The sequence below is a fragment of the Pinus tabuliformis genome, chromosome 7, assembly GCF_031772625.1.
Source record: "Pinus tabuliformis cultivar Carrire ecotype Pingquan chromosome 7, CPIR1, whole genome shotgun sequence".
Lineage (NCBI taxonomy): Eukaryota > Viridiplantae > Streptophyta > Pinopsida > Pinales > Pinaceae > Pinus > Pinus tabuliformis.
The window spans coordinates 735,754,728-735,769,264 of NC_142293.1; positions in this window are offsets into that span (position 1 = coordinate 735,754,728).

The window sequence follows — 14,537 nt, forward strand, 5'->3', positions numbered from 1 at the left end:
ACTGCTATGGGAGAAACAGATCCTATGTATCTTGCAAAAAAATTAAGGAAATTGGCCTACAAAGCAGATTGTTGAGCGTAGGTCCTACAAAGGAGGAGAAAGAGGAGGAGGAGAATATACCTAGTGTGTACCATGTGAATCCCAGCAGCAGCATCTATGAATACCCGTCATATGGGAGAGATGAGTATCGCAAGGACTGCACCATCTTATGATAAAAATTAATCATAGTTGAGAATCCAATCACACATTTGATATGAACTATAATCGCCATGTCTCCATACATACAAGAGGGACCTCTGAGTATACTCCTTTAAAAGTTATAAATAATCATGGTTGGAAGTCCAATCATATGTTTGATATGAACTGTAATTGTCATGCCTCCAGGCATACTAGAGGGACCTCTGAGTTTACTGGATAATACATATACACGATACTTTTTTCCATGGGTTATCGATGGGAACTGGAGACCCATAAGCATTAAATAAGAAATTTTCTATTTTCTACAAAAACTTCGTTTATGTTTATCAGATTTTCTAAATAGAAATTTCATAAGAATACATTAATTGATTAAAATTTCATTGTGATACATTAATCGACTAAAATTACATTGTAATATATATGGATTTGGATTGGTGTATAGTTATGTTTATAAATATCGTGTATATCTATAAAAAATAAAAAATTACAAATAGTCTAAAATTAGTAAGTTGAGAATATTCTTTGTCATCAGATGCATTTAAAAGTTTTCAAACTATTTTTTTATTAAACCTTTATTGATATTACAAATTCTCATCATTACAAATGTCACATAAATATTTTTATCACCTTTTACTTCTATACTAATATTAGAAATTCTTATCATTACAAATGACACATAAATATTTTGATAACTATCCATATTTATCCCCTATTTAATCTATAAATACATGCTAATTATTAACCATTTAATCTATAAATATTTGTTACTTATACATCTAATTATCCATAAATCTTCGCTGCTTATACATCTAATTATCCATAAAGGTAGCTAGTCTGTAAGAGGATTTTTCTTCTTGATTGTCAAAAATAATATGTCAGTCAAAGTGGCACATGTTCGTGTTCCCCTAGAAAATAAAATTCCAACATCATCATCATATAATATATGCAAAACCACTTATGGATCTTTAGCACAGTTTACTATCAGATAAATAGCTAAAATTGTGAGGGGCACTATTTTATTGACGCTTCAATTTCATAAGCGCTTTCTATTCATAGGCAACATGGTCTCTCTTTTTCATTAATACTTCTTTCTGTAGTTTCGAAAAACTGTTCCAAATTCTCATTATTACGCCTCTCTTCAGCCATATCGTCTGATTGATAACCAAGGTCAATCCTGAGTGATCACTAAATTCAGTCATATGTGGAATCGACGGATCAAGTTTTACTAGAATCAAAACCTTAGTCTTTGGTTGAATTTTTGGTCATGCCAGTTTTTAGAATTGGTACAACATTATAAGGACAGAAAAATATTTATTTATATTGACAACCAAAATTTTATTAAATTTCAAAAAATTACTTATAGCTAAAAGAAAATACATTTCTTTTTCTAAATTTTGAATTTAGTATTAATCAATTTTCACTTATAACTAAAAAAAAATGTTCACATTACGAGAGCTAGAGAAGTTGTATTAAAGAATAATATCATAGGAAGTTGGAGCTAGAAATCTTCTAGTAACCTGATCTAGACAAGTTTAACCAAACCACCTTAACAATCCCTCGTTTAAACATGACTATGGGAGATTAACCTGGTATTAATCAATCATTAGCCATCTCACATGAGATGTCACATTCCACCCTTCAAGCTAGGATACTAGTGGACCTGCCACCCTAGTACTTATTCAAGTGTTCCATTTCACAACTTGGTGACTCCATGCTCCAATGCACTACATGTATGCCTCGTCAAAGCCTTATAACAATCCATAATCCTAGACATCACGTATGTTTGAACAACATGCCTTACAACTTCCTAGGGAAATGCACTTTCATTGAACCAAAACCCTTAGGGTGTTCACACACCCCTACTATTATCACACCATTACCACTCTCAATCACAAGCTAGCTCCTTCATATGTTCAAAGACCATTAACTCTCTAGCCTTTTTTATCCCTGTCTTCACTTAATCTCTCTTTCCTTACATTCATACTTTGAGTTTCCCTTCCTATCATAAACAAATTCCACAAAGCTTTGACAATTTTGAATCCATTACATTTTGTTATTCTAATATGCTCTCCCAGTGGCTCTCACTTTGGTTTTGATACTAGTTGTTAGGATCACTAAACACCTAGAGAGAAGTGGTGTTGTCTAAAGACACTCCTGCTAGAATCTCACTAGTCAACTAGAAAGACACTCTTGCTAGAATCCCATTGGTCACCTAGAAAGAAATTATTTCTAGAATCCCACAGGTCACTCGGACCAGTTAACAACAAATCGAATCCACTAAAAAATAAAACCATGGTGAAAACTATAGATTGTAATAAACTTGGAACTAAAAACCACTACTAACTTGACCAAGTAAAATTTTCCCAGATTATCTTAACAAACCATGTCTAAATAACAATATAAGTCTAATAAATGTTATCTAACGAATTTTCAATAACAAAATTAATAAGTATGTCAACTTCAAAAAATAATACCTTTTTCAACTAGCAAACAAATTCAAAAAATTCTATACAACAATAGACATCTAATGAATTTTCAATAACAAAGTTAATCAAGTATATCAACTAGAAATTATCTCAAAAGGTACAAAGAGAGGCCGATAGGATTATTAAATTGGATTTGTTGAATTTTTCTAGAAGAGTTAATTGGTTTGTGGAAAACCTTGTTTTCTTGGACTGGATCATTGTGCAATTACTTTTCTTTAGATGTTTTCTTTATATCTATATTACAAGGAACACATTGAATGCCTTATTTCATTTTAAAGTTAATTATCCAAAATCTAGAGGTTAAGTTAATTACCCAAAATCAAGAAACCTCTATAGATGGCCAAGCATATACAAAGCTTGCTAGTGACCAAGGCAATAACCACCATGACTATCCCCTACCAATATATTTCATTGAAAACCATAATTGTATATTGCAATTAGAAAGTCAAAACATAGTATTAGAAAACATGTTGATATATTGCTATTAAAAAGTTAATTCCATTAGAAACCATGATATTATTATTATATTTTATAAAGAATAATATACATATATAGAATGATACTACATTGAAAACCATAATTGTATAGTGAGATTAGAAATTCAAAATATAATATTCGAAACCATGCTAAATATGACATCACTGTTCTTTATTAAATTTGGTTTGTGATAGTGTATTCATTTGAGCATAATGCTCATAAGCATAAGCTAAATAAAATTAGGTAACGAGGATGCACATAAGCATAATGCCAAAGCCTATCATGTGAATTCTTTAAAACTCTATGGGTTTGGCCTAGCAACCCCAAGACACCTACACTTCTATTTGGGGTCTGAGCAATTATGTTATATATTTTTAAGATAAGTTATATATTTGATTTTGGGTAATTAACTTACTCTAAAATGGAATAAGACATTCAATGTGTTCCTTGTAATATAGATATAAACAAAACATCTAGAGAAAAGTAATTGCACAATGATCCAGTCCAAGAAAACAAGGTTTTCCACAAACCAATTAACTCTTCTAGAAAAATTCAACAATTCCAATTTAATAATCCTATCGGCCTCTCTTTGTAACTTTTGGGACAATTGCTAGTTATACATATTTTTAAATTTTAGCATAGTTAAAATGTAAAATTGAAATGCAATGGTTTCTGTTACCTGTTTTTGTGAATATACAATCATTTTGTCTGTAGAACATAAAATGTTATCATAAAATTATGTAAACCTTATCGTTCAACTTTTTGGCGGCTGTGTATGAAATACAAACGAAATTACCATGTATTTTTCTCTTATTTTAAATTAAAAATATTCTTCTATATATAAAACTTTATTAAATTTTTATGTTATCTGATTTTTTGTTTTAACATTTCCATACATATTTTTAAAATATATTTTAATTTATAAATTGTTATTTTGGAAATGTATTTTAATTTTTAAATTCTTACCTTTTACTTATAGTGTTTTAAAAATCTTACAAAACCATATTAATAATAATAATTGAAAAACAAAAGACTCCAAAATAATGGAAATTCAAATGTGAAGGATGTTGAAGGTTATCTAATTTTCTTGAAAAACGACATGAACACAAACACAAATAGTAAGTTCCTTTTTGAAATAATTAACCACCACATCAATTAATTAATTTATAATAAAGATGAGTTTGGCTGAAAAAGTTTTCCGTTGGAAGAATTGGGAGTGGGAGTGGGACTATAGACCTCCCTAAAATAGAAATAACTATGATGCATGAGTTGGTCGGAAACGCGTGAGAAGTGGGACTGAAAGCCCTGCCTAAAGTATATCCGTTGATTTGTAAAAAGCCAAAGAAAGCCGAAATATACGCTGATCATTAAAAAGCAAAGAAAGCCGAAATATCCGCTGATGTAAGAAAGCGGAAGAGGTACAGAGAATCAGGCATATCATTCATCTGTTTTATGTTAAAGGAAAACGAGGCGGAAGAACCTATAAATTTTAAATTTCGTTTGTGATATGTTTTCTGCAAAGAGCCTCCATTTGGGTGTCTGGTTCTTGTGTTTTTGTGGAGAGAAGCTCTGTAGGTAAAATTTAATGTCTAAAATTTGTACGTTGCGAGAAGAGAATGACAATGGATTTGGACCTCTAGTCTGTTCCAGAGAATCCTCTGTTGGATGCAATTTTGATGAATTCTCGATAGAATAGATCCTCTGTTGGATGCAATTTTGATGAACTCTCGACTTTCTGTCGATGAGCACAATGGATTTTGATGAATTCTCGACTTTCTGTCGATGAGCACAATGGTTTTTTATGAATTCTCTTTCTGTTCCAAAAGATCCTCTGCTACATCCAACGGATCGAGCACGATTGATTTGGTCTGTTCCAGAAGATCCTCTGCTATTTCTTGATTCGGTTATTGATTTAGATATGCGCTCTGTCCCTTTGAATGTATATATCGAAGTAAATTCATTTATGATTTGATGCACAGGAACCACCAACCGCTAAGGGGAGAGTTGTTATATTACAATGCGCTCTTGTTACTGCTGCTACACAAACCCTCCTCCTTGTGCTATTCTCTTTGCCTATTCGAAATTGGTTTCAGGTACTCTGTTTATTTCCTTCCTCTGTGTTTATTTAAATTAAATTTAATGTAATTTTTTCTTCTCCTAAAGTCTCTATTTCATTTTCTTTAACTAGTTTAACCTCCCTCGCCTTCACCTTAGTTTAGTTGATTTTGATAATTAGTTTATCATTTTCGATCTAGGTTTCATTTGTCTTGGCTTTCAAATTTGTGTTGGTTGCAAGAACAAGTATAAACTCATTTTTCCATATTAGCGTAAAATTCATTGACTTCTTGATACTAATTTCAACCAGCCGACCTCTGATACTAATTTCAATTACTTGAATACTATCCTTCATTGTCATTTTCGATATATGGTGGCCCAGCATGTAAAACATCGACAATGTTTGGACCTCATCTCATCTCATCTTCGGAGGAGATAAACTTCCTCCAGATCGAATCCTTTGTCCAGCTGTGCAACCAAGATCGAAAAAAGTGGGTGGAATGTTTAACCGATTTCATGTTGGCTGGTTATCCGATCTCGGCGTCTCATTATTTTCCCACCCCACACATAAATCCATTGACTTCTTGATACTAATTTCAATTACTTGAATACTATCCTTGATTGCCATTTACTTGAATACTATCCTTGATTGCCATTTTCGATAGATGGTGGCCCAGCATGTAAAACAGCGGCAATGTTTGGACCTCATCTCATCTCATCTTCGGAGGAGATAAACTTCCATCTTCATTTAAATCGTCCAGTTTCCAGTTAGGCCCACACGATATTGAATCCTTCCTCCAGCTGTGCAACCAAGATCAAAAAAAGTGGGTGGAATGTTTAACCGATTTCATGTTGGCTGGTTATCCGATCTCTGCATCTCATTATTTTCCCACCCACACATAAATATATTGTCCCATCCTACACAACATAATCTCGTAGGGGGTGATTGGTTTTCTTAAATAATATCATGATTATTGACTTCTAATTGATAAGATGTTTTTTTTTGGTACATGACATGGATTGTATTTGAACATTACTTTCATACAGACCTGGAGAAAAAATGGAGGCGCGTCGAGGACTTAGGGCTTCTGAGGAAAAACCCTACGCAGTCGAGGTCCTAAAAGGCCTGATCCGTATTGGATCAGTTGGATGCATGGCCGCGGGAGATCTAGAGATCGATTCACACGGTTTCTGGTCTGGATCGGCGGATGGAAAGGTCTCTTGCGAATCAAATCTCATCAAATGGCGGCTGGGGCGACCCTATTCATTTTTGCAGATGGTTTACCGCACGGCGGCAACGGAAACCCTCTGTCTGGAGTTTATTACTCCAAATCAAACAGTTCTTCTCCTGTTCTGGATTGTTACGCCCGCATTCAAGAACACACTGCGTAGGTATGGAAACTCTGTGTTGGAATACGGAGACAAGTGGAGCATGCCAGTTCTCAAGCCTCGTTTTGGTACGCCGGGGCTTCGTGCTGCAGATCCAGGGCGGTTCTTAAAAGGTCAAAGCCAGAAAACAAGTATGGGGTGGAGTAGGGATTCGGGTTTGCGGGGGAGTAGGGATATGGGCTATGAGGTCTCTATACCTTCGGCAACGCAACAAATATTACCAAGGAACCAGAACAAGGCAGACATAGCAGAACTGAAACATATCTTTGTTAGATCAACAGACGGAAGGCATTTTTGTGTGCAGATCTGGGCATGGATGACTGTCTTGAATTTAAAAAAAGAGATACAGGTCAGACTGGGCTTTCCAGCTACGGCACAAAACCTATTATTTTCTGGGTTATGCATGCAAGATCATCACACCCTCCAGCACTACAGGGTTGAAAAAGATTCTACTGTTATTCTCAATCTCCGGCTGCGAGGTGGATCAAAGGGATCTACATCAAAACCTACAGGATCCTACAGAGATGCAGCAAAGGGGACAGGAACTCAAAAGGGGAAAGAACATGCAAATGCAAACACCCCTCCAGGGCAGCATATCGTAGATGAAGCACCAGAAAGCCCATCCATTCTGTTGGATACCCCAGAGGTAAAGGGCATTTTCACAGATCTACAAAAAAATGCAATCATTTGTAGATTTAACGGCTTCTGGCCTAGATCGGATGCTTTGTACCAATGGATACACATGACATGGACAAAAAACTGCCGGATTCAGCTATGCTCGAAAGGTTTCTTCATAGTAGTCTTTCAAGCCGAAGAAGAAAGGGGATAAAGCCCTGGTTCCCGGAGTTTGATCCAAACTCCATGGTGGTATCAAAAATGCCGGTATGGGTAAGGCTACATAATCTTCCGATGCATTTTTGGCATTTTTCTTCCCTAGCAGCCATAGGAAATACTCTCGGAAGAATGTTAAAAATAGACACAGAGAGACATCTAAAAGGGATCTTTACATTTGCTAGAATTTGCGTCGAGGTAGATCTTAGCCAGGGATTACCAGAAAGCATCATCCTGAACTTCAACAATACTCAATGGAAACAATCTCTGGACTATGAGAACACAGCATTCAGATGCAGGGGATGTCAACAAACAGGTCATTTGTTCAATGCATGCAAAAGCCAAAACAAGAACAAGCCACAACAAAGGAAGCACAAAGGATGGCAGAACATAGACAATGTCATAAAGAAGAAAACAGAGGAAAAGAAAGTCCCCACAGTACCAGAAGATGCAGAAACAGAAGAAGAGGAGGACGATACAATCATAGAGGAGGTGGATCTAGAGACCCAAAAGGAAACTACAGTAGACAACAAGGAACTACAGTCAGATACTTTCCAGGCAGAGACTCAGCAACAGATGACAAGCATGGATCCAAGCATGGGAGGCATCAAACGGCAGCATCATTCAGATACATCCGATTCAGATAAAGAAACTGGACAACAAAACGAAACAACCCAGTTAGTCATTGTATCAACCGAGCCCATAGTGGGAGAGTGGCGCAAGGTTGAAAAGAAAAAGGGGCGAAAAACCTGAGCCGAAAGCCAGGTTTTTCCCCTTTTTTCGTTTTTTTTTCTCTTCTCCTTCATATTCTTTGTGCACGTTAGTTCACTAACGATGCGAGCCCTTGTGGCAACATATCTGTTTCAGGCAGTGCTTTTTAGCTGCCGGATGTTAACTCATCTTTTGTAGCTCTTTTATTTTTATAATAGAAAAGCGCGGTTTTTTTCCTTGGAAAAAAAAAAAACATAATCTCGTAGGGTTAAGATCTTAAAAATAATCCATATTTTAATAACATAGAAGTTTCTCATTGACGCCAAGATAGGGTAATAAATGCACGAGTTTGAATTTTTATTGCATTCAAGGACCTAAGCACATATAGATTTTGAGATGTGGGATTTGGACCTCGGCACAATAGGTACTCATTTTTCCAACTCTCACTAGGATAACTTAAATCGTGGAAATTATGAGGAAGCGTGCGAACTTCTATTGAAAATGCCTATGAACTTCAAACATTAAAAATGAACGTGTTTACAGAACATTCGAAACCTCTGATACTTTGTGTTTACACATTGGAAAGTCTGAGCACTTCGTCATCAAGATTTGTCGGTCCTCACTCAATTACAATTAGTCATCATCCGAGCCAATTAGTCCACACATAAACACAGATAACAGTAAAAGCTGAATGGCTACAATTAGTTGAAAAAGAGTTGAAAGGCAGAGAAGGTATTGAAATACAGTACTTCTGTTTTCGTAATCTTATGTTTCGGCCACCGTAACCTAATTTGGTCCAATGACAAGGAACATATTTGTGTTTCCATTTGAGATTAGATAGGTTAGATTCTATTATTATTATTATTATTATTATTATTATTATTATTATTGCCATCTAGATTTTCGGAAGTTTCGTTGTGTTTTGTGTGTATGTTAATTATATGTAGGGGTTTACAGAATTTATGTTTATGATAATTGTGATTGTGGTTTTTTTTTTTTTTTTAAAGATTTTATGTAATTAATTTATTGATTTTAAATAGTTTTAGATATTGAGAATAAACATTGATTTATGTGCGATGGCTCTCAACCGCGTTTCATATTATTTATATAAATTTTACAAAAAATTATTAATTGAATTGTTGTTTTCATAATTACTTATTTATATTGTATTTTTTTTTTACATATTATTTGTTACATAGTCACGTATATACTGATATCTGAATTATCGCGGTAAAGAATGAATCAATAACTATTATAAATAGAGAGAATGAAATGATATGCAATTTTAATTTATTAGTTTTTTGTTTTTTGAGGAGGGGGAGGAGATAATGACTCAATAAATATTTATAAATAAAGAGAATGAAATGATATGAAATTTTAATATTTTTTTTTTTTCAAAGGAGGCGGAGGAGGCAAAGGCTAAGGTGCATGAAGAGGAGGTGGAGGACGAAGTGGTGATGGAGGAGGAGTAGGAGCAGCAGGAGGTGATGGTGGCGGTGGTGGTGCTGGAAGAGGAGGAGGTGGAGGTGGAAGAGGTGGTGGAGGATGTGGTGGAGACAAAGGAGGAGGAGGAGGAGGAAGGGGAGGGGGAGGAGGAGGAGGAGGAAGGGGAGGGGGAGGAGGTGCAGGTGGGGAAGGGGGATGAGAGGAGGAGGAGGAGGGGGAGGTGGTGCAGGCGGGGGAGGGTGATGAGGAGGCAAAGGTGGTGGAGGTGGAGGTGGAGGAGGCAGAGGAGGAATGGGGTGGAGGGTGTGGCAGTGGAGGTGGAGGTGGTGGAGGAGGTGGAGTTGGTAGTGGAAGTGGTGGAGGTGGAGGTGGATGTGGTGGAGGTAGATGAGGAGGAGGTGGAGGTGGAGTGGGAGGAAATGGATGTGGAGGTGGAGGAAGTGATGTTGGAGGTGGAGGGGGAGGAAGTGATGTTGGAGGTGGAGGTGGAGGAGGTGGTTGTGGGGGTGGAGGAGGCTGAGGAGGAGGTGGAGGTGGAGGTGGTAGAGGAGGTGGAGGTGGAGGTGGAGGTGGTAGAGGAGGTGGAGATGGAGGTGGAGGAAAAGGAGGTGCTGGAGGAGGGTGAGGAGGAAGCAAAAGAGGAGGTGGATGTGGAGTTGGGGGTGGAGGTGAAGGAGGAGGAGGTCGAGGTTGTAGATGGGATGGTGGAAGTGGAGGTGGAGGAGATGGTGGAGGGATGAGAAGGAGGTGGAGGTGGAGGAGGAGGATGCAGATGTGGATGTGGAGGAGAGGAGGAGGTGGTGGACGTGGAGGAGGTGGTGCAGGAGGAGGCAGAGGTGAAGGAGGAGGATGAGGAGGAGGATGTGGGGGTCAAGGTGGAGGAGATGGAGGTTGGGGTGGAGGTGGAGGAGAAAGAGGAGGCGTAGGCAGTGGCAGAGGTGGTGGAGGAGGTGGAGGTGGAGGAAGAGGAGGTGGTGGAGGAGGTGGAGGTGGAGGAAGAGGAGGTGGTGGAGAAGGATGAGGAGGAAGCAGAGGAGGTGGTAGAGGTGGAGGTGGATGACAATGAGAACGAGAGGGTGGAGGAGGAGGTTGTGGACCGGATGTGGAGGTGGAGGACAAGAAGATGGAGGAGGAGGTGGAGGTGGAGGCGGTAATGGAGGGGGAGGAGGAGGAGGAGGGGTTGGAGATTGAGATGGTGGAGGTGCAGGAGTGGGTGGGCGTTGAGGTGGTGGAGGAGGAGGTAGAGATGGAGATGGAGCTAGTGGTGGGAGTGGAGGTGGAGGTGGAGATGGAGATGGAGTATTTGGAGGTGGAGGAGGAGGAGGACGAGGCTGAGGAGGAGTAGGTGGTGAAGGTGGAGGTGGTTGAGGAGGACATGGAAGTGGGGGTGGAGGAGGAGGTGGAGATGGAGATGGAGATGGAGGAGGAGGAGGCTGAGGAGGAGTAGGTGGTGGAGGTGGATGTGGTGGAGGAGGACATGGAAGTGGGGGTGGAGGAGGAGGTGGAGATGGAGATGGAGATGGAGGAGGAGGTGAAGGTGGAGGTGGAGGAGCGGGTGGAGGTTGAGTTGGTGGAGGTGGAGTTGTAGGAAGAGGAGGTGGTGGAGGAGGATGAGGAGAAGGAGAAGGAGGAGGATGAGGAGGACGCAGAGGAGGAGGAGGAGGAGGAGGAGGGGGTGGTGGTGCACGAGTGGAGGTGAAGGTGAAGGAGGAGGGGGTGGAGGTGATGGTGGAGGTAGAGGTGGAGATGGAGGTGGAGCAGGAGGGGTAGGGGGTTGGAGGTTGAGGTGGATAAGGTGGTGCGGGGGTTTGGAGGTTGAGGTGGTGGAGGAGGAGGAGCCAGAGGAGTGGGATGAGCAGGAGGAGGTGGAGAATAATGTCATCCTAGACATAGTTAATATGTGTAGTATTTCACAACAACCTTGCTATTAAAGTTAATAAGGGTTATCATTAGTCAGAAAATAAAAATACTAGGGGAGTGAGGAGGTGGTGGAGGAGGAAGAGGAGGTGGAGGACAAGGTCGAGGTTGAGGCGGAGGTGGTGGGGGATGGCATGGAGGTTGAGGTTGTGGAGGTGGTGGAGATGGTGGAGGTGGAGGTTGAGTTGGAGGAGGTGGTGGAGGTGGAGGTGGAGGTGGAGGTGATGGAGGAGTAGGTGGAGATGTAGGTGGAGGTGTTGGAGTAGGAGGAGGTGGCGAAGGTGAAGGTGGTCGAGGAGGATGTAGAGGTGTAGGTGGAGGTGGAGGAGTAGGAGGAGGTGGTGGAGGTGTAGGTGGTCGAGGAGGAGGTGGAGGTGGAGGACGAAAAGGAGGTGGAGGTGGAGGCAGAGCAGGAGGTGGAGGCAGAGGTGGTGCAAGAGGTGGAGGTAGATGAAAAGTAGGTGGTGGAGGAGGAGGAGGATGAGGATGAAGTGGAGGAGGAGGAGGTGGTGGACATGATGATGGAGGAGGAGGATGAGTTTGTGGAGGTGGTGGGGGATGAGGTGGAGGTTTAGGCTGTGGAGGTTGTGGAGAAGTTGGAGGTGGAGGTGGAGGTGGTAGTGGAGGAGGAGATGGTGGTGGAGGTGGTGGATATGGAGATGTAGGTGGAGGTGGAGGAGTAGGAGGACATGGTGGAGGTGGAGGTGGTCGAGGAGGAAATGGGGGCAGAGGTGGAGGAGGAGGAGGAAAAGGAGATGGAGGTGGAGGCAAAGGTGGAGGAGGAGGTGGTGGAGGAGGTGGAGGTGGAGGAAGAGTAGGTGGTGGAAGAGTAGGTAGTGGAGGAGGATGTGGTGGAGGAGGAGGAGGAGGAGCAGGAGGAAGTGCAAGAGGAAGAGGAGATGGTCAAGGTGGTGGAGGGGGAGGAGGAAGAGGCAAAGGTGGTGGAGGTGGAGGAGGAGGAGGTAGAGGCAAAGGTGGTGGAACAGTAGGTGGTGGAGGAGGATGTGGAGGTGGAGAAGGAGGAGGATGAGGGTGAAGTGGAGGAGGAGGAGGAGGAGGAGGAGGATGAGGTGGAGGAGGGGGAGAAAGGGGTGGAGGTAAAGGTTGTGGAGGTGGAGCTGGAGGAGGAGGACGAGGTGGAGGTGGAGCTGGAGGAGGAGGACAAGGTGGAGGTGGAGGTGGAGATATGCAAGTTAATATAAGATTCATGTCTTGAATACAAATATTATATTGCCAATATCTTCACTACTGGAGGAGTTGGTGGAGGTGGTGGGGGACGAGGTGCAGGTTTAGGTTGTGGAGGTTGTGGAGAAGGTGGAGGTGGAGGTGGTAGTGGAGGAGGAGGTGCTAGAGATGGAGGTGGAGGAGTTGGATATGGAGATGCAGGTGGATGTGGAGGAGTAGTAGGACGTGGTGGAGGTGGAGGTGGTTGAGGAGGAAATGGAGGTGGAGGTGGAGGTGGAGGATTAAAAGGAGGTGGAGGTGGAGGAAGAGTAGGTGGCAAAGGAGGATGTGGAGGAGGAGGAGGAGGCAGAGGCAGAGGTGGTGGAGGTGGAGGAGGAGGAGGTAGAGGCGGATGTATGTTTCAATCATACATATATGGTAATTTATGGTTGTTACTAATGATAAAACTTGTGTACCAAATTTCCCTTTTAGGTAACACTTATGCTTGGTTGATTAAGTTGTCCATATGATATTGCGCAGTGATTTGTTGAACATCTTTTGGTAAATTTCGTGGTTATAACATCTTTGTCATTGTAAAACGACACTCTTGGGTCGTAGTCGCACACACTACACTCGTTGCACTTGGGGAATGTGTATAAAGTGATGTTTTGATATATAGTCATCATTTTTCAAGTATCTCTAAGTTTTATTGAGGAGTTGGTATGTGTCGTGAATGGTTCCATGTCTAAACTCAGCTTATTCGCCCCTCACCTCATATTCTGGACTTAGAAAAATATTTGGCTTCAAAGTAAACTCATTAAGGTGAAGAGCACACAAGCACACTATGAAGCCTTGATGGGGAATCCTTCGTTATTTGGAAGAGCACCATGCACCCTCCAAGGGCAGAAGACTCAAAATAATGGGTTTTCTACTCAAAATCTCAGTAAATCTTTGTATCCCACCTCTAAGATGAGGTAGCAAATGAGCCATAGAATGATTCTGTATATTTAATGAATTAAGGCCCATTCATCCTCCAATTTCCAACAAATTTTAATGTTGAATATTGAATTTCACATTATTAATAATGTTAGAACTCTCTACATTTAGAGTTATAGTATTTCTATTGAATTAATTCCCTTACCCTTTCTAGAAAATGTCTTCACAAATATTATTCCTTAGAAACGAATGATACAAAACAATTTAACCTAACCTAAACAAAAGAAATGGTATGGTAAAGTCATACAACTGTTGCAATAAAGAAATTCATAGAAGTAAGATATAGGTTTTGCTTCCCTATTCCTAGAACTACAAATGAACTTCACTTCCAATACCAAGTTTGCAGGTAAATCGCAAAAAAAAGTGTGACAATCTACAAAGTTCGAAAAGATATTATCTTCATGGAATCTAATTCAAGGATATTTTACTAAAAACTCAACTCCTTGGGTCTATTTCAGACATAATGAAAATCAAAATATGGATCATGCATAGCCAAAGTGCTAAATATGTAACCATTTCATGCATTGTAAAATTTTCATGAAAACTAATTTAGGGATATTTTTACCAAAATTCCTACTCTTTGGGTTATTTCAAACAACTAAAAATTAAAATAAGTACCATCAGGTAAGACATACTAAGGTGGTTTTGTTTTCATTAGTTTTTGCCTCGTTTTGAATTTTCCGTTGGGCATAACTAGAGGGCTCAACATGTAAACATTTCTTCTATTTTGCGAGAAAAAATATTTTGTTCTTATTTCCAAAAGGGAGTGTACGTGCTAAGGAAAACGGCTCAAAAATAAAAAAAGAACCTAAAAGAAGAAAATAAAGGATGCATCTAAAGATGTCAAGGAATACTTGTATAGACAAT